This window comes from Suricata suricatta, chromosome 12 (genome assembly GCF_006229205.1).
Source record: "Suricata suricatta isolate VVHF042 chromosome 12, meerkat_22Aug2017_6uvM2_HiC, whole genome shotgun sequence".
Classification (NCBI taxonomy): Eukaryota; Metazoa; Chordata; class Mammalia; order Carnivora; family Herpestidae; genus Suricata; species Suricata suricatta.
Window position 1 is genome coordinate 28,631,372 of NC_043711.1, and position 23,031 is coordinate 28,654,402.

Genomic DNA, 23,031 nt, shown 5'->3' on the forward strand with positions numbered 1-23,031 from the left:
CATCCAGGTGTGGTCAGCTTCAGTGTCTCTTGAGGCCTCACCTCTTGACTCGCTGACTTCCATCAACATTCTGTGACCTCCTGTGCTCTTGCCTCTGTGATTTCTCTTACAGGGACATCAGTCCTGCTGGATTCGGGCTCCATCCCTATGACCTCATTTATTCTGAATTGCCTCTTTAAATTCCTGTCTTCATGTACCATCACATTAGGCGTTAGGCCTTCAACATACATATTTTGGAGGGGACATGATGCAGTCCATAGCCAGGCAAGGTTAAAATGACTGGCCTGAAGTTCCAGATTTGGGAAATGGGAGGAAACCGGACCAAGAAGCCGGAAATCTACAATGAATGGTAAAGGTACCACAACTCTTGTCTTCAACTTAGTATATGAGGAACAGTGAACTTGGGAAGGTGGTGCTATTGAGCGGCCTCAGATCAATTGAAGACTTGTTCGTTTTATAAAATGAGGTTGGGCCTAACTGTAAACTAAGGCTACCTAAGTATATATACTTCTTACTTTTTGTTTGTAAGATCCCTTTTAGATTTAATTACAAAATAACATTGCCTGGTAAAACTTCCTAGTACTTTATAACATGCCCTTGAGTTTTCCATGATCTTGATTCAGCCACTTTAACGCTTTGCAGGCCTGGCCTAACATGAAACAACAGAGTGCCTTGGATGTGTTATGCTGGCCTGCGTGGAGACTGAAACCATTTCTTCTTTAAAACTCTGCATAGAGCTGGGTGGCCCAGTTGGTTGAGTTTCTGACTCAATTTTGGCTCAGGTCGTGATCCCAGGGTTGTGGAATACAGCCCTGTGTCAGGCTTCATGCTAAAGTGTGGAGCCTGCTTAAAATCTCTCTCTCACTATCTCTCTGTCTCTCCCCAGCCCCTCCTCTCTGTCTAAGATAAAACAACAACAACAACAACAACAATAACAACAAAATCTATATAGCAATTAAGGGCTACAAATCCCTTAAGTAAAGATTAGATCCCTTAAGTGAGTGACGAACTTAAATTCGCTGGTGTAGACTGACTCTTTTGAACCAAATGTCAAGTTAGAAAAACTTTTTACAAATCATTGACTCCATTTTATTTCAAGTAGCACCATGATATTCTTTATCAAACGACTGGTCAAAAATTGAGAAATGGAGTATATCTCATAATTCTCCCTGAGCTTTTTCTTTTTTCATTTGCTTTCTCCTCCTAAAACTGTCATTTGGAATTAGTTCCTGTCTTGTGTTTCTGTAAATAAAATTGATAGCATGTTATTAGTGTCTTTGTTTCCAGAATTCTGAGAGATTGCATTTAAAAAGGAACTATATAAAATCCAAGCTTTTCATGCTTAATGGGCTAGTCTTTAAGTGAACAATAGTGTGAAGTTGGCACGTACTAATTAAAATGTCTGGGAACCTAGTGCTTTATGAATTCCATAAAGATTGGGAGAAGTATGCAGGTTTCTGGTATACACGTTTCTATCAGGAGCTTTGTAATGTAATGAAGCAAATCTATAACCCACAAGGTAAATCATGTGTGGAAGATAATAAATAACTTTCATTGATGGATTTAAAAAAGCTGAACTGTAGTAAGAAACATCACCGAGGACAGAAATAGGGATGTTTGTTTCACAGGAAATTATCATTTTTATTGGTGCTCGGAAAAACTTACTTGATGCATTTGCTCTGTTAAATAACTCTTGAGTTGATTACACCCGAAATGTATTTACTGTTACTTGGATCTGGAGGGAGATTGGCCTGTGTAGAATAAATAAAAGTAAGACTGTTATTTCAGGTGCACGGACAGCCGTGGACAGAAGAGAATTGTTCTGTGATTTTGTTCTTTGTCTTTAAAAATATGTCCGGCTGCTCCTGGACATCCCAGGTCAGCAAGGAAAGTAAATTCAGAAACAAACTATAGTAAAACAGTAAATATTCTTTAGCTGGCAGAAGAGGGGAATGTTGGGGGTGGACCAGCTCCAAGAGCCTTGGCCAGAGAGGTGTTAAACCGAGCTTGACAGAGTTGTGGCTTGAAAGGAAAAGATAGGACTTTGCCTAACACAACTTTACCTAGCAACATGACTTTTTGGCTTGAAAAAATGCTGCAAAAATATCTTATGGTGAAATTTATTTTTAAGATTATAGAGGCGATGTGTGCTCACTATAGAGAAGTTGGAAAATAGAGAAAAACTTAAGAGACCTAAAAATAACAATTAATTACATTAAGGAAATAATTGCTTTTGATGTTTTGTGGATTTTATTCTGGTGCTCTGTCTAGGCACTCTGTTGGCTCTCACCCTCGTATTCCGACCTCCATACAGTGTTTATCTCATTATAAAACTCACCGTCCTCACACATTTTCCTTATTTTATACCCCTAATGCATTTCAGAGTCATGTGTATTTTATGTGGTGCTATTTTCTTTTCCTCCAATAAACTTGCTATTAAAATGACTGTGTATTTCAGAATTCATGGAGTCTTAGAATTTAGGGAATATAGCACACATATATTTCTATATACACTTAACAATTTATATGCACATATGTATTAGATATGTGTCTGCATCTCCCTCATATTGTCATAGCATTTCCTGGTTGTGTTAAGGTGTTTAATTGGCTAAACCGTGTGAATTGGTGGGATTGTGTCTTAATTGATAAGTGTGTGCTGTAGTCATTTAGATCACTTTTAATTTTTTGACTACATATAATTAATTTTCTTAAGAACATTCTTTGTGGATTCTCTACATATCCAGAATCCATTTTGATCTGTATTCATCGAGTTACTGGATCTTTGACGTTTGAATATTGAGGGTTGTAAGCTCATATTACCTAAAAAGTGAATGCCTTACATATCAAATTATGACTTGGGCATATGTATGTTAATTGTTCTAAGGCGACAAAAAATAGGCTTTCATCTCTTAAACTTAAGTGATTTAATAAGCAGTTAATAAGTGTACAATAAGGATGATTTGGGGTTTATCAGAAATGATGTCAGAGTGTGAATTGTGCAGCCATTTCTTGCTGTGGTCATTTGATTTGAGATGGGATACATATTCTTTTATTCATCAAAGAACCACTGAGCGCCGAATCCTGGCTCGGAACTTTTTGGGTGTAGATGAATGGGACAAGAAGGTGTTTTGTTTTTCAGAGTTTACCTTGGAGGAGGGAGGATTAGTGTTGAGACAGACAGTTTGTAAGTAAACAAATATACAAGACACAGTTAAACTTCAGGTAAGTATCTCTGTTGTTTTTCCCATATCTTTTATCCATCCCATGATCATTTTACCATGTACAACACAAATAGAAAAAATAAAAAAGCATCATCTCAAACATTGCGACTGTTACAGAAATTAAACCCCAAAATGTTAAAGAGGTGTTTTGTATGTAGTAAGATAGTCGTAGTGAGGGGAGAAATACCATTTATTTGGCTTTCCAACTCATATGGTTGTTGAAAGGACATGAATTAATGTGAGGACTTCCAGTGTACACTCCAGATGGAGAAATTAAGAGCCTGTTGCTTTCTTTAAAGTGATTTAATTTTGTGAGTTTTTTTTTTTTTTCTTTTAAAAGGAGGAAAAAAAATATCTTTGTCCTGTAGGTATAAAGGTATTACTCGGACTAATGGGGCATTGAACTAACTGGAGGTACAAGGTGGACTCTTTTTAAACCTTTTTATTGAATCCTTGACTGTCAAGTCAAAGATGTGATTAAACTTAGCCCCACTTCCCCAATCTTGTGGCCCCTGAGAAATGTTTTCGTGCTTAGGAAATGGCACCAAAAAAAGAACAATTAGGTGGTTCTATCCATTGGCATTTTACTAATTGAAATTAAGTAAAGGCAGAGGACAACGAGAATACTATGGATTGGTGAAGGGGCTTGCCGTGGTTGGACTGTGTCCTCTTCCTTCCTCCTCACTGCCTCAGTGTGAGATTGAGGTAGGTGGCATGATCTCCCTGAAAAGATGTTCCCAGGTGCTGAAGGCAGAGGACCAAGAGCCTACGGGAGCTTCCTGGATGTAGTTTGGGGTGCATCGAGTATTTCTGGGGGAACCAAGATGGAAGTGTGAGCCACCACCAAGTTAAAGGCAAAGGCTATGTAGCTAGGAAGGTGCAGGAGTCCTGTGGAAGGCTTGGACCAGTCTTGTGGAAGCCTTGGAGAGCTGAAAGAGAAGGGTCCAACCCACTGAGAGGCCCAAAACTATCCTTACTCCATGCCAGCCTGATGGTTTAGGAGCTCTGTCTAAAATTCACCGTGTCAGGGTAGACAGAGGTGTGGGGTAGAAGACAGGCTAGATTGGGAATCCAAACATTGGAATCTCTTAGAATTACAGCTAGAAGTAGATGTGTAGATTCTAGGCAGACAAAATTTCACCCATCATGCCTTTTTATGGAAATTGGCAGGACCCCTGGGTGGCTCAGTTGGCCAAGAGTCCACCTTTGGCTCAGGTCATGATCTCATGGTTCCTGAGTTTGAGCCCCGTATCAGGGTCTGTGCCAGTAGCTTGGAGCCTGGAGGGTGCTTCAGATTCTGTGTCTCCCTCTCTCTGCCCCTTCCCTGCTCACACTCTGTCTCTCTCTCTCTCAAAAATAAATAAATATTAACAAAATTTAAGAAATTGGCAACCTAATTCTAAAATTTATTGGAAATACACAGGACCTAGGAGAGTCCAACATAATCTGAAAAAGAAGAGTTGGATGACTGAAACTAGCTGATTTCAAGACTTACTGTAAAGTGATAGTAATCAAAACAGTGAGGGCCACCAGAAACTTGTATGGAAATGTCCATAATTGGCAGAAACTAGAGACAGCTCAGTGTCCATCATCTACTGAGTAGATCAATGGTATGTGGTACAATCCATACAGGAAATTCCATTCAGCCATAGGAAGAAATGTAGCACAGATACATGCAACAACATAGATGAATCTCAAAAGCATGTTGAGTTAATGAAGCCAGGCATAAAAGATGATGTCATTCTCTTTCATGACATCATGTAGGATTCCGGTTCTAGAAAATTCTGGAAAACATAAAACTCTTAATGATGAAAATCAGATGTGTCGTCTACAGGTACCAGGGAGAAAATGAACCACAAGGGGCATGAGGGCACATGCTGGGTTATGGAAATGTTCTGTAACTTGATTGTAGTGCTGGTTATATAATTATAGGATTTCATTAAATCAAATTGTACCCTTAACAATGAGCGGATTTTATTTTATGTAAATTGTACATTAAATAAGTTGACTTAAAAATGAGAGGTAATTAAACTTTCCACCTTCCTTTTTGAAGTTACGCCTGAAAGGAAGGTTTAGAATGGTATTCCTTAGTAGCCATAAATAGGAATTTTCTAAGTGATCCATAACATGGACATGAACCGGAAGGTTATTTTACTTTGCTTGAGTTTGGCAGCATTCTTCATGAATGGAATTGATAGGTTGGCGAACTTTATTATTTTTTTAAGGAAACATTCAATTTTTTTAAGAGATTTTCTGCTGGAGCACCTTGGGTATCATGTGTCGGCATCAACTAATAATGTATTTCATTTAACTCTGTTAGCGAAGGATTTGAGCTAAGATTTCAGAGTTTGTGAGGAAAAAAATCTTTTCTAGTCAATGGAATCCTGCCAATAATGTCAATATTTTTGCTATGGTAATAAAGAGAGGAAAACTGCTCCAGGGCTATACCTCTTGGATTTGGGAAGGACTGAAGAATTTGGAAACTGCCAAAATTATTAAAATGCCTTACATACCAGTCTAATCAGCATTTTAACTTTGTCACCAAAACATTTTAGTTGACTTTTCCTTGTGAGTTATTTCAAAAGACTCTCTGAGGGTAGGGACTATCCTATATTCCTTTGTATTTTTTGTATTTTCCCCTTGTACTTCGGTCTGTTTTTAGGCCTTTATCTAATCCTTATTTAATGTTTGTGCAGGGTCTAGTATTTAGATATATGGATTTTCTTGTCATGCAGACCCACGATATTTGTTTTCTCCTTTCAGATTCTTTCTGGTGATTCTTGTTCCAGTGAATTGTAGACTTCTAAATAATGGTGGTAACGTGGCGGGTGAAAATTTGAATGGACATGTCTAGCAAAACGGGATTTTCATTGCAGAATGAGTCTGTATGAAACTGAGATAAAAGAGATTTTTCCCCTCTCTAACACAGAGAAATGTTCTAATTCGGGCTGGGGTGACAGAATTACAGAGAGATTTCATTAAATTTCATTTCATTAAATGTAGTTTGGATTTCTATTTGCATTGCGAGGGCTTGGGAATGTATCAGTAATGCTAGTGGCTGTCACAAGTTCTCAAATCTCAGGAGTTCAACAGAATAGGACTGTTCGTGTTTAACTCCTGTAGAGTTAGTAATGCTGGTCCAGGTTTTCATTCACAGACCCAGACTTCTGTCTTGTAGCTCTGTATCCCCATCTCGCTTGGGAGCCTAGTATGGGTCAGGCCTAGATGTGGTGCACTTGACTTCTGCCACATTCTATTGAGCTACCTGATTTCTTTTGTCTACTCCTACACTGCAGTGAGGGAGTTCAGGAAACGTCCTGTGTTTGGGTCATCAGGAAGAGAAGGAAAGTTTCATTGTAACAGAAGAAAGAAGCAGCATGTAAGAGAGTGCTTGTACACAGACTAAATCTACTTTGGGTTGCTTGAATGTGGACCCTCGGAATATTGTTTCTTTGGCCATGGAATACAAGGGACACATGTAGTGATTGGACTTTCCTCCCTCGTGGATATCTCTGGTACCGACTAGGGTCAAGATTGAAGACGTGAGCCAAAGAATGCTGCTTACCAGGCTGGTGAGAGAATCTAGGCATGTGTTTTTGCCTCGGTATGCACATCGATGTTGGAGTTAATCCACTGCTTTTCACAAGCATGGCGTTTTCTCTAGATACAATAAGAAATTGTACTGCTGCTGTGTGATGGATGCACATAGAAGTGATAGATGTTTGGAGGGACAGATTTCTAACCTTGTCTTTTTTGGATTAGATGTGGTACAGGGTATGATAGCATACTCAAAGACAGACTTACTTATCTCTCCCTGTCTTTAATACTGCATTGTTTCCTGTAACTACACTTATCATAGAAAACCAGAAACTGCAACTTCATAAACAAAATTTTAGTGATGTCTCCCGTTTTGTGTCCACCCAGGAGGGAGGCATTCACAACAAGTGTCCTGTTTCACATTTCCACACTCAGACATGAGAATTGCTCCGTGGTAATTTGCCGGGAAGTTATTAACTGTAAGAGGTCTGGCGCGGAAACCTGCGTTTCATATTTATTTTGCAACTTAATATTATTGGCCAAACAGTATGTTCGGTTTGCCAGATAAAATATAGGACATACTTAATGTTAAGAAAGAAATATATGTATTTGTCTTTTATCTGAGGTTCAGACTTTAACTGGACATCTGTGTTTTATTTGCTAACTCTGACATCCCTAGTTTCTTGAATTGTATCACTGTGTAACTTGAAAAGTATATTAAGTGACCCGATGGTTGGGAGATAAAGCCACAATAAATATTGTGATGTTGAAAGGTCTTTAGGTCTAAATAAACTAGGGAAGGCTGTATCTAACTTCTTTGCTGCTCTCTTCCTAATCTTATCACATAGTAAGTACTCAATATCCATTTCTCACATGATTGTTTATGACTCAAGGGGAAATTGATCCATTCATTTTGGCATTCTGTTTCTTTGAGGGTTGTCACACTTTCTCTGGCAGCCCATTTTAAGCATCTTGTGGGTAGAGATTGTTTCATGTTCCTCTTTTGTTGTTTTCAAAGTAACAGGGATTTGAAAGGCACCTTGTAGGTTACTGGTAGGAGCTCGGTGAATGAACAGTTACTGATCAAGGGTTCTTAGTGGGTGCGAAACGCTGAGAGAGGTCGATTATTTGGGAGAGCAGCTTGTGGTTACCATGTTGAAATTTAACAGAGAGAATTTTAAGCTATAGACCAGGACAAAAAAACCTAACAGTGAGGACGATTAAACTGTGGGGTGGCCTCTTGAGGCAAACTGCAGAGACTGTTGCTTTAGTCAGTCAAAGGCAAATGCCTCCACTGGGAAGTTGTCTATTGATCTTATTATCTGGGGACTTGAAATAACGTTTCAATTTTCCCCTTGAAAAGCCATGATGTCGTTTTTTAAAATCACACACTTCATCCTTAAACTTACATGCAAAGCCATTACTTGAGCTAAACCTTCCTCACCAGAATTATCTTCAAGGAGCACCCTCAGGGTAAAGGATGTGTATTGCGGAAGATGAGAAAAGGAAGTGTTTTGCTTCTCTGAGGCCTGTGGCATGGGCTCTTTGTAAGGTGAGCCCCTTTGGAGGCTGTGAAAACTTCCTGCCGTAAAGTGTAGTATTTTCCATTATGTTACCGGCGCATAAGCATATTGATAAATTGTATGAAATCCTACAGCTGGATGGTTTAGGGAGAGAATTTTGGAATCCTGCAAGTTGTGAGTTGGGGACCATTCATTTGCTCTGTAAATGGAAGCCGGTCACTAGACCTCTGAAGGCCTCAGTTTGCTCCTCCTTTAAATAGGGACAATACTAATAATAAATGTCAGGATTAGAGAATATCTGTACAGAGCACTCATTTCAGTGTATCATGTCTGATAAATGTTGGGAAAATTTGAATGGCTATATTTTATTATTTACACATGTACTATTTAAGAGATAATTATTGTTACATTGTTAAGACCTAAAGCTACAAGAGCAAGTAATTAATCCCTATAATAGCAATTAATATCTGCGTGATGAATTGTCTTCCCAAAAGAGGCAGCTAGGAGTGTAGCCATCCATGTGACTGTTGTATGTCCCAGGAGAGTTACGGAAGTTAATTTGTAATGGAAACAGCTGTTGGACCAGCTCAAAGCATAGGCTTTGGAGTAAAAATATTCCACATCTGATTCATCCTGACCTAGAGGCTCTTTGACCTTGAAAAAAAGTACAAGTACTTTGCCTCTCTGAATTTAGAGAAGAGATTTTGGGGCTATGCTGTCCAGTACAGTAGCAGCCATATGTGATTATTTCAATTCAAATTAATTAGAATAAAATAAAATCAGAATTAAGTTCCTCCGCTCTTTGGTTTGAATTGTACTTCCTCAGAATTTATATGTTGAAGTCCTTGCTCCTACTCCCTGAGATCGGAATCTTACTTGGAAATGGGGGTATCGTAGCTGTAATTAGTTAAGATGAGAACGTTCTGGGGTACGAGGAACCCCTAATCCAGGATGACTAGTGTCCTTATCAAAGGGAAAGTTGGGAGACAGGATATATACACGGGGGATGCCACGTGGAGGCGAAGGCAGAGAACAGGGTGATGCTTCTTACAAGCCCAGGATTGCCGAAGATGGGCAGCAAACGACCAGCCCCTGGGAGAGAGGCCTGGGGCAGAGGCTTCTAGCAGTCCACAGAAGGAATCAGCCCTACTCACCCTTTGATCTCTGGACCTCTGGCCTCCAGCACCTTGACACAGTGGATTTCAGTGTCTTCGGAGGTCTGGCTTGTGATATTTTGTCATCCAGCCCTAGCAGAGCAATGCAAGGAGTCTCTCTAGCCAGCCTCATGAGCCAGCCACATGCGGCGTGTGTCGCCTGTACTGGGTGGTGAAGATGGAGAACACAGCTCTCCTTGTAGAACGTTCACGTGGACAGTACTCCTTGGAAGATTCCAGGCTGCCCACGCCCCTCAAGTTGAAGCTTTAAAAAGCCTACAAAAGGTTGAATGAGTTTTATGAGGTATGTTCTTTGTCCTGAAATCCAGGGCAAGACACATAAACGATTTAAAAAGGGAAAAAAAAAAGAAAAGAAAAAGCTCTGCCTTAAAAACGGGGCTGGTCAGACAGCCAAATATTCAGGAGGACTTCCTGTTCTGGCAGCGATGGAGAGAGAAGCCAAGACACCCTTGTCTAATGCGCAGGGTAGCTCTCCTTGTGCCTCCGCCGTTACACTCTTACATAATTATGTTCCATATATAGAGGTTCCTTTTGTATCCAGCTCTGCCGTTCCCCCCTTATTGTCTCGTTCAGACTATCGGAACATGCTGGCGTTGACTCCTCGCCCCTATCCCAAGCTGTAAATAGATGGGCAGCTGAGGCTTCCCAGCTCTGGTGTTGTCACTGCTTCTCCATGTGCGAGGGCCATGGCCCAGGACGGATGACGAAACTCTCTACACTCTACACCCGTTGCTTTGGCCGTAGGACCTGTCCTGTGAGAGGCTCAGCTCACCCAGCTGACAGGGGAAGGCTCCCCAGCCCTGGACTAGACATTAACACCCCCCTGCTGCGATGGCCTGTCCTCCTGGATGGGGCTTGCGGGTTTGCTAGAGGTGGCCATGACCTCTGAGGGGGCGACGCCACCCTTCTCTCTGCGCTCTTTGTCCACTCTTCAAGAGGCTCTATCTTGGATGCTGGTCGGCCTCTCCGGTTCCGTGGTCAAGTGAAACAATCTGTGCACCTGACCTTGGAGCAGCAACTTCCTGCCCTGAAATGCCTCTGTGGGCAAACTTGGCCTTCAGTGAGTCAGAGTTGGAGGGGAAATGCTGGAGGACTGTTTGCATTGCTTTTTAAACCTGTTTCAGTTAAGGGTGTTCTTTTAAAAGTGGGTTATCCTGCAGAGTTATCTTTAATATACCTTTTATAGTGGCTAATATGATCTTGAAAAGTTATGTTATCTTTTCATATTAGAATTGTTATTTCAGACTCTTTTTGTTCATTTCGGGTTTTGTTACGCTGAAGTCATTGCAATAATGAATACAGAATATAGAATATCAAAGCTCTTCCTTAAATAGCTCAGTATAGCGTTCCTTGGGTTGGTTGGTACCCAATCCTAATACTCTGTTTATAAATATATACAGATAGATATGTGTTATCAATAAAACCATTACTGTGCCCTACTGTGTGCCAGGCATTCTGCTAAGCACAGAACATTCGTTTTGACCCTTACACCAAATCTTACAAAGAGGCAGGTGTATTCCTCATGTTGTAACAGAGATGGGGAAACTGAGGTTGCGGGAAGTCTTCCTAACCCAATCCGAGTGGCTGGAGAACAGTGGGGATGCTTATCTGATATCACAGCACAGGCTCCCTGCTCGAGAGCTTGCGGAAGAATGATTTCATGAAACATTGTTAGAACCAAAATTGTGTTTGTTCTTGCAGTCTTGGGAGCACACGGGACCTTTTGCAGTCAGGACAAGCCCATTTCCTTTCTCCACGGGAAACACTCCAAGTATTCCTCTCGAAACAAAACCGCCAAGGATTATTTTTGCAGACTTCTGTGGACTCATTTTTGGACAACACCCTGGAACAGGAAACCACAGTTTCTCCTAAATTTGTACAGGATGGAAATAGATAACATTCTTTATAAAACCACTGCCACAATTAGTGCTTTCAAAGGAGTGTAATGGTGGATGGTTTCATTTATGCATTTCTTACCTGCATAAATTATTGGAACCTGCTGCCTGGGAAATTCATGAATAATTTTATAGGGCTTTATTTTATAAGCTGGAAATGCATCAAAAAGCTAGGTGTCATTGAGGAAAAAGAGCACCATATGATTTAAGGTATTTGAAAGCTTTCCTTGGGACATGGCTTTGAAATAAAATAGGATGCGGCACCGTTAGTTAGGAGAATGTGATTTCCTGTGGCCACCTGAATCCTGGGTACAGCTAATTGTGATTGGTGTGGATGTGGCAAACTTAATGAAATGGGGGATGGTATGTGAGAGAACTCCACAAGACCCGAAATGCACTTAGATGTTTCTATTTCTCTCTTTGACCCCTCACTCACGCATGCTCTCTCTCAAAAATCAATAGTAATAATAATAATAATAATAATAATAATAATAAACCACACTGAACTTGAAAATGGCTGAGAATTGGCACCAGGAGACTTGGAATTATTCTTGGATTCGTGGTTCCTTATTTATAATGAGAGAAAAGTATTCTGATTGGGGTTCTCAAATGGCTAGTGCAATCAGTTCTTTCTCTTTTGCCTTCAACAGCATAATTTTGAAAGTAGAAAATTAAAAGGTGTGGCTCTAAATTGGAGTCACATAGTTTTCTAGTGCTTTAGACCATGGGGCTCCAGAGGTTTGACCCTCAGAAACAGGGATGGAATAAATGTTTGTGGCTTCAACTTACTTTATTATGCAGGAACGGACAACATGCAGTATCAGTGTCAATTGAGCCTGTATTTTTGTTTGGTTGAAAAAGATTTCTGATGATTTAGGGATTGGATTTTAAAGAATTTAACAAAACTGTCTGTATTTTGCCTTCTTTCTAAGATGTTTAATGACAACACTCGATAGTCATTTTCTCTCCATGCCTCTACCCTTCCCTAAACATAATCTTTGATAAGGAGGCATTTTGCTTGTTCGTCGTGCTTTAACAAGAGGTCTGACTTTCTCTTTTCATGATCAGTTCTACAGTTGTAATGAGGATGATATTGACCTTTCTTGAGAAGCTGTCATGGCGGCTTCTATTTCCAGCCTGTTGTACAGTGATTATAAGATGGGCGTGCTACCGGGGTAACAACTTAAAAACTGAATCTGACATTAAGATGCAGGTCTGGGCTTAGATGTGTCCACACTTCCACAATTCATAGGTCCTTACCTGAACAGTGTAAGAAAATGAGCTCATATACTGGCAGCCTGTAGCTTCAGTGATGTTACAATTATTAAGATGAGCACTGAAAGGTCTCTGAGAGGTGAGTGGATGAGCCTTCCATCCTCTTAGACGTCACATGCTGTCACGTGTGCCAGTGACTACTGGTCACCCAAACAAGCACTGCTTCTCTGTGTGAAAATTCTAGAAAAGCCTGTAAAAACCAGGAGGTGAGGATCATTGGGGGCCCTTTTAAAGCTGGCACACACCTTAACCAAAAATTTCAACCTTCTCATACTTCTGCTTTAACTTTTTCTCCTTAGAAGTTACATCTATCTATCTATCTATCTATCTATCTATCTATCTATCTACCTACCTACCTACCTATCTAAAGTTTATTTTGAGAAAGAGAGAGAGTGTACCCACGTGGGAGTAGAGGGGGAGTGGAGAGAGAGGGAGAAAGAGAATCACGAGGAGGCTCCATGCTGTCAGTGCTGAACCTGTCTTGGGGCTCAGTCTCACAAACCCCGTGTTGAAATCAAGAGTTGGATGCTGAGCCTACTGAGCCACCCAGACTCCCCAGAACTTAACACTATTTAAATTATTTTAGGGGCGCCTGGGTGGCTCGGTCATTTAAGCATTTGACTTAGGCTCATGTCATGATCTTGCAGTCCATGAGTTCAAGCCCCACATCAGGCTCTGTGCTGACCGCTCAGAGCCTGGAGCCTGCTTCGGATTCTGTTTCCACCTCTCTCTGCCTGTCCCCTGCTCTTGCTGTCTCTCTCAAAAATGAATAAGCATTAAAAAATATCAAAAAAGTTATTTTATTCATTTATCTTCCTCATTGTCCACTTCCTACAGTAGGGTGTAAACTCTAAAAGGTGGGGATTTTTAAAGTGTTGTTCGCTGTTTTATCCTTTCTAAGTCCAGGCCATCGAGGCATGTGGCTTCCTCCTTCGCCTCCTTTTGAACAAGCTGACCACCATACTGGGCACTGGGGAAGAAGCGAGTCTCCCACCAACACCCAGCACCCCTTTGGCAGCTATATGACTGAACCACTTGAGAAATTGGATCTCTAGTTCAAATTGAGCCTCAAGTGACTACAGGCCCAGCTGACATCTTATCTGTAGGCTTGCTAAGAAACCCCAAGGCAGAGCCAACTAGCTAAGCCCTTGCTAAATACTGACCCATGAAGATGATGACAGATCATGAATGTTTATTGATGTTTTTTAAAATTTCTTTTATTTTTATGTTTTTTATTTATTTTTGAGAGACAAGAGAGAGGCAGCTCGAACAGGAGAGGGTCAGAGAGAGAGGGAGACACAGAATCTGAAGCAGGCTCCAGGCTCTGAGCTGTCAGCACAGAGCCTGATGCAGGGCTCGAACCCACGAACCGTGAGATCATGACTTGAGCCAAAGCCAGACGCTTAACTGACTGAGCCACCCAGGCGCCCCTATTGATGTTTTAACCTACTGAGTTTTGGGAGATCTTGCTATGGCAGTTGATAATTGATGTAGGGTGTCAGGAAAGCCCCTACATAAAAAGGCTTTGGGGAAATATCTATACCTTTCTCTTTTTTCCTCTCCAAGTTGATGGGTTCTAGGCCACACTGTTTCCCCTCCCTGGGCTCTAGGAACACTTCTGTGACCTAGGCATGGGCATGTAGGATCTTAGGACTCCTTTAACTGGTTCAGAGATGGATGTGTGGCCCAAGCTCGTCTAAGACTCAGTTCTATACTTTTCTTCAAAACCCCCACGACACAAGGCCCGTTCCATGTTGAGGCCTCTGTGCTGATAGGAACATAGCGAAGAGCTCATTGTGGCTCCTTAAGAGGGGACGGCCTGCTGGATAGCAGAGCCAGCACAGAAAGCAGAACTGAGTTGCAGGGAAGAGAGAGAGAGGCTCTGTGATGAGACGCTTGGATTCTGTATTCAGTAGGACGGTACAAGTATACATACGTGTACATACGAAGTGTACCCTTAGACGTTTCAGGTGTGTGAGCCGATTAACTAGCTCCCAGGCCCCTTAGTTTTCTTTAAGACACTTTGAAGTAGACTTGTTCCATTTTGGTTTCCTCATCTATAAAATGGGTCTAATTGAAAAAAAAAAAGAGTATTTCTTTGGTACCCAAAGGCAATAGCAAACCCTGGCAGTGGGAAGAAGCAAGATTCTGTCCCTCAGCTTCCCCAGGATGCTCACCCAAGATCAGGACTCGGCATCAAGTTTCCAAGCCACTTAGTTCACATAACAGGTTTTTATTGAGCACCTGAACTACCTCGGGCTGGGCACTGTGTTGCAGACTCTATGGGAGACGTGGGGGGAGCTGTCTCCACATGACATCTGTCTTCATGAGCTAATGATGCCAGCAGATAAAACAAACACCTGGAAAAATCCAGAGTGTAAACACTAAGCCATGTGTATTGTTAAACGGAAATTTTGTCCCAAAGTAGGATTTTAGCTACAGTTTCTTCTCCCTCCCTCCCTCCCTCCCTTCCTTCCTTCACAAAGTAGGTCGGATTATACCTATATCTGTCTGTCTGTCCCAAGAAGTTGGTGGAGGGAGGTAGGCAAACACCTTCCTCTGTCTTTTCTGTTTACTCCGCGTCCCCTCCCCTTGCCCTATACTCCACCTCAAAACATGGAGATTTTTTCCTATTAAGGTCTGCGCTTCTTGAAAAACAAAATAAGGGGCACCCAGGGGGCTCAGTCAGTTGAGGGTGTGACTTCAGCTCAGATCATGACCTCACAGTTCGTGGGTTCGAGCCCCGATTTGGGCTCTGTGCGGACAGCTCAGAGCCTGGAGCCTGCTTCGGATTCTGTGTCTCCCTCTCTGTCTCCCCCTTCCCTGCTCATACTCTGTTTCTCTCTGTCTCAAAAATAAATAAAACATTAAATAATTAAAAAAAAAACAAAATAATATGTAAATCTATGTATTTATCTGTATAATACACACACTTTTTTTTTTCCCGTGTCCTATTAGGGAGACTATTTGCACACTATAATAGATATACAGCATTAGCAATGTGCAGGGGTCTCAAGAGCTATGCTAGTGGAGGGACAGTGATAAGACGCAAACAGGTCGTTTGTGTAACGTGAGCCCTCTGAATGGGCAGTACTTATCTAAGGTTTAAGTCCAGTGTCGGGTTAGAGCACCATGTACCCAATCAGTCTGTGCTGTGGAGTGTGAGGGTGTGGGGTGTTTACTGTGCTACACGAAGAGATACCGCTTGCTTCTTGTTTACCGGAAGAGGCTGCAGGTATGTCTGCATGGTGCCCCTGGGAGTCTGAGATTCAAAACTCCATCTGCGTTAGAGATTTTTTTCCCTTAACTGACCGAATCAAACATTTCCACCTCTTTTTCTAGTAAAGCTGGAGAGCTGCTGGTGTATAGAGGTATAGGATGTCTGGGATGTAGAGTTTCCTTATTTTCATCGCACAGTAGCAGTACATAGTTACTGTACCATATTCATGTTTGATGCTGTTCCTGTCCTTACCTGTTTTGTGCCCAGGCTCATGTTGAGGGTCCTTAAAAAAGACTGCTAAGCTCTCTGGCCATGCAGCGTCTGACCTTAAGGCATGATCGTGTAGAGGGTGACCTACGATTGAAAGCTGTCACAGCTGGGCAGCTGGACTCTTGTCATAGTTGATCTCTTCCCTTTAATTTCCTCCAGGGATTTTTTTTTTTTTCCCAAGAGGTTTTCTGAAAACCACGGATCATCCCGTTGCAATTTACAAAGTTAAGTCTTTTGTAATTAATCCCCTGTATGCTTCCATGGAGTAGACAGAGATGCCGTCATACCCTTTCCGAAAGAACAGGATTTTTGCCCATGTCTGATGGCTTTTCCAAGTGTATTCTGGAGTTATCTGGCTTCTTGGAGTCTTAACAGAATTTTACTTTCTGTATTTTGGTCTTCCATGTAAAACTTCAAAACTCAGTTTCAAGAAAGACTTGAAACAGCTTTAAAAGGTTTGTGTTAAAGTATACTTTATAATTCTGTAGGTATATAAAGTAGTATGGTACGGTAGACTTTTTGGAAGTAAAGCACATACATAATTATAATAATTTCTTACTTTTATTTCTCATGTATTTAGTTTCAGTGGTGCTTTAGGGCTCACATTAGGAAGCTTGCTGAGGTTGAAAGCCTCAGGTTATATGAACACAGTCTTGCAGGGGGTCCTGGAAGGCCCTGGTGGGGGTGGGGCGTGACAGGCACTAAGCCAAGAAAGCTTAAGGAGAGATGCCTGTTGGAGATCAGGGTGTTGTGGAACCATTGGCTTTCTCTTGAGTTAGGGAGGAGCAAATGTCTGTATGCGCCTCCGGGCACAGCCAGACATACCTCTTCTTACCCCTGGAAGGCCTGTTAGGGTCCCTTTCCTTTCTTCCCACCACTGTGGCCTTCGATGCTTCAAGCCTCCCGGTGGAGGTGTTAGTGACTGTGGCCTAGTGGGATGCTGTCAATCTCTTTTACTCACAGAGAACATTAAGACCAAGAATGATGTTAATTGTAAAAATACACATCACGTAAAATTTGCCATTTTAACCATTAAAAATTGTACAGTTCAGTGGCATGGAGGACATTCACAGTACGATACAACTGGCACCATTATTGAGTTCCAGAACTTTTTCTTTATCCCAAAAAGTCCCTCCGTGCCCATTAAGCAGCCATTCTCCACTTCCCACTCCCCCGACTTCTGGCAACCACTAATCTTTCTAAGACCAAGGGTTTTTGCAGGTATTTTTAAAAATATGAGATTTCTCTTTTTAAGCTATAGATAGCTGAAGAAGAAGCCAAAAGGATGAGTTATGCTGAAGCGAAGCCCACAGTCTAACCCACAATTTTTTGCTGCCTTTTTCCCACCCCAGCTTCGGTGCTAAACATCCTTCCCCACTTCTTTTCATTGCGTGCACCCATGTATTCACATGCAATGATTGCAGTGAATGCAGTCACGTTCATACATATGCACATGTCTGTCTTTGATGCATTGTCTTCCTGCTTATGAATATGGGGTGATACTGAGCACATTCCCCTCAACTGGCTTTTTTTTTGGGAACATAGTTGATGAGTGTCTCTCCAGATCGGTGCAAGCAGCTTTGACTGAGCTACTCTGCAACTCTGTAATATTTTGTAGTGTGGTCGGTCCATAAGCTACTCAGTCATGCTGCTCTTGGGAGCTCTTTGAAGATTTAGTAATTAATCTAGAGGAAGTCCCCCGAGGAAGGGCCAGGCAGGTAGAATTGGCTCCTTTTGTATATTAGGACACTGAACCTCAGAGAAGGGTGACATCATTTATCTTAAGTCGATGCCGTACTGTTCTGTGATGCTCTTATGTACTTTGAGGTCTTAAGAATCTAATTCCTCTGGTGTGTGTGTGTGCGCCCACATGTGCGTATACATACGTGTGTGTGCTATTACATGCTTTCTCCTTACAATTAAAGATAGAAAATTGCCCTTTGTTTGTTGACCATTCCCTTTTCTGGTCAATTCTCACTCTATTCTCATCTTCCTGTGTGTGTCTAATATCTCTTCTTCATCTCCCGCCAGAGAGCCTCAGACATTTAATATTTTGCTGTTTGCAAATACTGCCACAGATACCCCATTACTCCAAAAATCTTATGTTGTGACATCTTGCTTAGAGTTAGAATTAAAAGCCCCTTTTAAGATTCCCTAATGTGTGTCCTATACCTGAGGGAAGTAGACTCAGAGAGGTCAGGTGGCTTGCTTATGTTCCTACAGCCCTCCGGTGGCAGGGCAAGACTTGAACACCCCCTCCTGAACTCATATTCTGTCGTGAATGCCAGATGGCACCTCCCATTCCAGTTCCATGGATTGGGGCACCACGTGAGAAAGATTCTGAAACTCTGACTCATTGATGTCTGCCATGAATGGAAGAGGTGGGAAGACTAAGTGGTGGTACACGTGTCATGTACTGCCTGTGCCCCAGCAGACTGTGCTGATGGTGACGATTCTCAAGTGACTAGAAATTATGATGCTTAAAGGGTTGTGAGAGTTAGCTTGGAGAGCAGTGACAAACTCACATTGAGGTGTCATGTGTTACAAGGCTTTGAGACTAGTTATATTTGCTTTGATTTTTTAATTGTTAATGAGAGAGAATAGAGACAGAGAGAAGAGAGAGACTGAATCTTAAGCAGGCTTCAGGCTCAGTCTGGAGCCTGATTTGGAGCTCGATCCTATGACCGTGGGATCATGACCTGAGCCAAAATGAAGAGTTATGAGCAGAGATGCTCAATTGACTGAGCTACCCAGGCGTTCCTGCTTTAATTTTTTTTTAATTGGTTGAATTTTTTTTTTAACATTTATTTACTTTTGAGAGATAGAGACAGATTATGAACAGGGGAGGGGCACACAGAAAGGGACACACAGAATCAGAAGCAGGATCCAGGCTCTGAGCTGTCAGCACAGAGCCTGACACGGGGCTCGAACCTACGAATTGTGAGATCATGACCTGAGCCAAAGTTCAACTGACTGAGATACCCAGGTGCCCCCAAAATGTTTGAATTTTATGTTGCTAATTGGTGCTGTTACTGGTGTCTTTTTACTCATCTTGGGAAGACTGATGTAATTCCTAACATTTTATCCACTTTTAATTAGTATACTACTCTTAAATGCTGTGTTTGTGGAATTTGCTGCTTCATTTTTTCCTGCAATCAAGTAGGACTTCCTTTGGAAGAAGTGACACTGGTTGAAGTTAAACCTGGCTGTCTGAACCTCAGCACTGGGGACTTTGGGGCTGGAACATTCTCTGTCGTGAGGGTTTGCCCTGTACATTGTAGGATACTTGGCAGCATCCCTGGCCTTCGCACACTAGAGACCAGGACCCCCACACCTCTCCCTTGACATCCGTGAATTTCTCCAGACATTGCCAAATATCTTAGGGGCAAAATCACCCCTGTCTGAGATCCACCAGCTTAAACTCCTGCGTGCTTCAGTTGGATTGTAATGATTTTTTTTTAAAAAGGCTATTTTCTCTGGTCCATTTGTGGGTTAGGTTTTAGAACTAACAGAACAACTGGAAGGAACATAAACTCATTATCCTCGGAAAGACAGCAGGACGCTTTGCTTCTGTAGGACTGAATCGGAACGCCACAAATACAAAAGCTCATTTTGCAACAATAGGTGGCACACTCCTACCAGAAGCTACTTCGGAAAGTGGATGGAGGACAGCAGTTCACGAGTGAATGTATTTCAGTCCATTTTTATTAACACCATGGCCAACTTTTATCTTAGTTTTCTCTCTTTTAATTTTTAAGAAATGTTTATTTATTTTTGAAAAAGAGAAAGAGCATGAGCGGGAGAGGGAGAGGGGCAGAGAGAGAGGGAGACACAGATTTCAAAGCAGGCTCCAGGCTCTGAGCTCGCAGCACAGAGCCCCATGCGGGACTCAAACACATGAACCGTGAGATCATGGCCTGAGCCAAAGTCAGACACTCAACTGACTGAGCCATCCAAGTGCCCCCCTCTCCCTCTCTCTCTCTCTTTTTAAATGTTTATTTATTTTTGAGACAGAGAGACAGAGCATGAGCAGGGAAGGGGCAGAGAGAGAGAGAGAGAGAGGGAGACACAGAGTCTGAAGCAGGCTGCAGGCTCCGAGCCATCAGCACAAAGCCCGACGCGGGGCTTGAACTCATAGGCCATGAGATCATGACCTGAACCAAACTCAGACACCCATCCGACTGAGCCGCCCAGGCGCCCCTATCTCATTTCTTTTGAAAGGGTATTCTACTGTCACAGTGCTTCTGCAGGCAATTTTATTCTTAGAAAATGAGTTCAAATTTGCCACTCAGTGTAAAAAACAAACCTATAATCACTCTAGTGTTTGGAATAGAATGATCATATCATCAGGGGAATACACCAAATTAACTTCGATGTCTCAATTATTTTCTCAGTGCAGTAGAGAAAGAGACGGGTTTTTACTTTTCCTAGGATATTAGTGCTCCGTCTATATTTTTTAGCAAGTAAATGATGTTTTACTCTCTGTCGATGCTTTCACGAAGAAGCTCACTTTTATGTATGACTTCTGCTAAAAACAGGTCATGAGATGCCACTGGTGGGCAGGTGGAAAGAGGAAATTATGGCAGCCTGATGCCTACTTTATAGTAAAATACCTTAAAGGTTTTATTATGATGTCTTCCTGTATAATTGGAGAAGACTATAAATTGAATTTTAAAGATTATAAACATGGTGCTTGTATCTAGCATGTTAGACTCGTTCATTACAAATTGCTTTTAATAAACCGTTCACCAATAAATTTAAGAAGTAAATACTGTCTTTTTCCTATCTTAGTATCCGGGGGACCAACGCAGGCACCACAGTCCAAAGGTCCAGAGTAGGGGATTGGTGTCGGCGCAATATCTCTAGAAAAGAAAAGGAACAAGACAAACAAGACAGACGAGACAGACGAGACAGAAGAGACAGACAGCGTGGATGGTGGTTGGTAAAGCCACACTTTATTAGGATAGTCAGGGTCTTATATACCATGGGTGATTACATCGTTTCTTTAGTGGTTACATAGTTCAAGGTCCTTGAAGACATGCTCCGGAAAAGGTCATTCTTATCAGGACAGTAGTAAGTAACAGGGTTAAGTCATTACAAAAGAGGAATCCCCTAATAATAGTCTGGTTTTAAACATAAGGTAAGCCTGAAGAATTCTATGAGGAGATATACATTCCTTAAGGCCCTTCCTCAGTTATTCAAGGGTAAGATGCTCATCCTTTTATAAGCAAATCTTTTGGCAGAGGATTATGTTCACTCCCAACAGCAGACAAAGAGCCAGAAAATAAAGTAAGGGAAGGTCACTGACTGACTCAAGTTGATTCAAAGCCTAAAAGTATATGCCTCTTTGCAAAGCAATGAGAAAATCATAGGATGAACAGAAGCCATATGTGGGGCCCAGGAGGCCAAATATTGTTGGAGGGTATTTTTTGCCTACTGGGCCCCAACATTAGTAAACATGCTGTCCAGTGTTTTTGCATATTATCCAGGTTGTGATAAGACAATTAGAATAGAGAGACAAAATTTCCTGAATGAATATTTACATTTTTATGATGGTGTTCAATGACTTGATTTGGGGTTGGCTTTTTAAAACTTTGTAAGTGGAGAGGCGCTTGGGTAGCTCGGTCAGGGTCAGTTAGGTGTAGATTTGGCTCAGGTCATGATCTCGCGGTTCCTGAGTTCGAGCCCCAGGATGGGCTCTGTGCTGACAGCCAGGAGCCTGGAGCCTGCTTTGGATTCTTTCTCTCTCTCTCTCTCTCTCTCTCTCTGCCACTTCCCCACTCTCACCCGCTCACTCTCTCTCCCTCTCTTTCTCAAAAATAAGTAATAAAACATTAAAAAAATTTAAACATCTATTGAAAACTTTAACTGAAATGAAGGTTTATCTGGTGGAGACTCTCAAAAAGAGTGATAGTCTTTTTCAAGAGAATTTTGTTTTAAATACATTTTAGTATTGCAGTTTTAAATACATTTAGTATTGCATCTTTAAAATATGTAAAGATGCTTGGAGTATTTAATTGTTAAAATACTACTGATAATTTATTATGTACTTGCTATGTGCCAGGCATTGTTTAGGACCATAGGGACATTTTCTTTCTGTAAATCATATAATAATTTTGTAGGAATGAGTAAGTTGAGTTCAAGGGAGGATTATTTAGTAGCTCACATCACAATGTTACTGAATCACAGAGCAGAGATTCAAATCCAGGTCTGGCTTTAAATTACCTTTTATCTAAATTCATTGAATGTCACAGCAAGGGAAAAACAGAGCCATCATGAAATAACAGCTTTCTTTCCTTTTGAAGTATTCACCGCTAAAGAAACAATGGCTCTAACAATAGTCATCAATACCTGTTTATAGCATTTGGTGAAAATTTTATGGGGAACTTTAAAATGAATGTATGGATGGTGTTAACACCGACCAAGGTACAGATCAATCTTTAATTTTTTAAATATTTAAAGAAGTATAGTTGGCAGACAGTTTTATATTAGTTTCAGGTGTATAGCAGTGATTTGACAATTGTGTACGTTACAAAATGCTTGGCATGGTAAGCGTAGTTACCACCTTTCACTACATAAGGTCATTGCAATATTATTGACTATATTCCTTATGCTGTGCTTTTATCTCTGTGACTTTTTTATTTTGTAACTGGAAGTTTGTACCTGTTTACTCTCCTCACCTATTTAACTCATCCTTCCACCTACCTCCCCTACAGCAACCAGCATTTTGTTCTCTGTTTTTGTGAAACTATTTGTGCTTTTTTTTTTGTTCGTTTGCTTTTTATCTAAAAAACATTTTTTTGGTTAGATTTCACATGTAAGTGACATGATACAGCCCTTGTCCTTCTCCGTCTGACTTCTTTCACTTACCTCCAGGTCCATCCATGTTTTTGCAAATGGCAAGAATAAAGTCTT

General features: G+C 41.4%; 1 protein-coding gene and 1 long non-coding RNA gene across 4 annotated transcripts in view; one reads left to right on the forward strand and one right to left on the reverse strand.

The window, feature by feature from the left end:
* PTPRG (protein tyrosine phosphatase receptor type G) overlaps nt 1-23,031 on the forward strand; it is a 712,019-nt gene that overhangs the window by 256,645 nt on the left and 432,343 nt on the right. The window lies entirely within an intron of this gene.
* LOC115273668 lies at nt 1,618-4,889 on the reverse strand. The gene is made up of 2 exons (XR_003900891.1): nt 4,717-4,889; nt 1,618-1,751 (listed from the first exon to the last, which is right to left on the reverse strand). It is a non-coding gene; the product is annotated as an uncharacterized LOC115273668 (long non-coding RNA).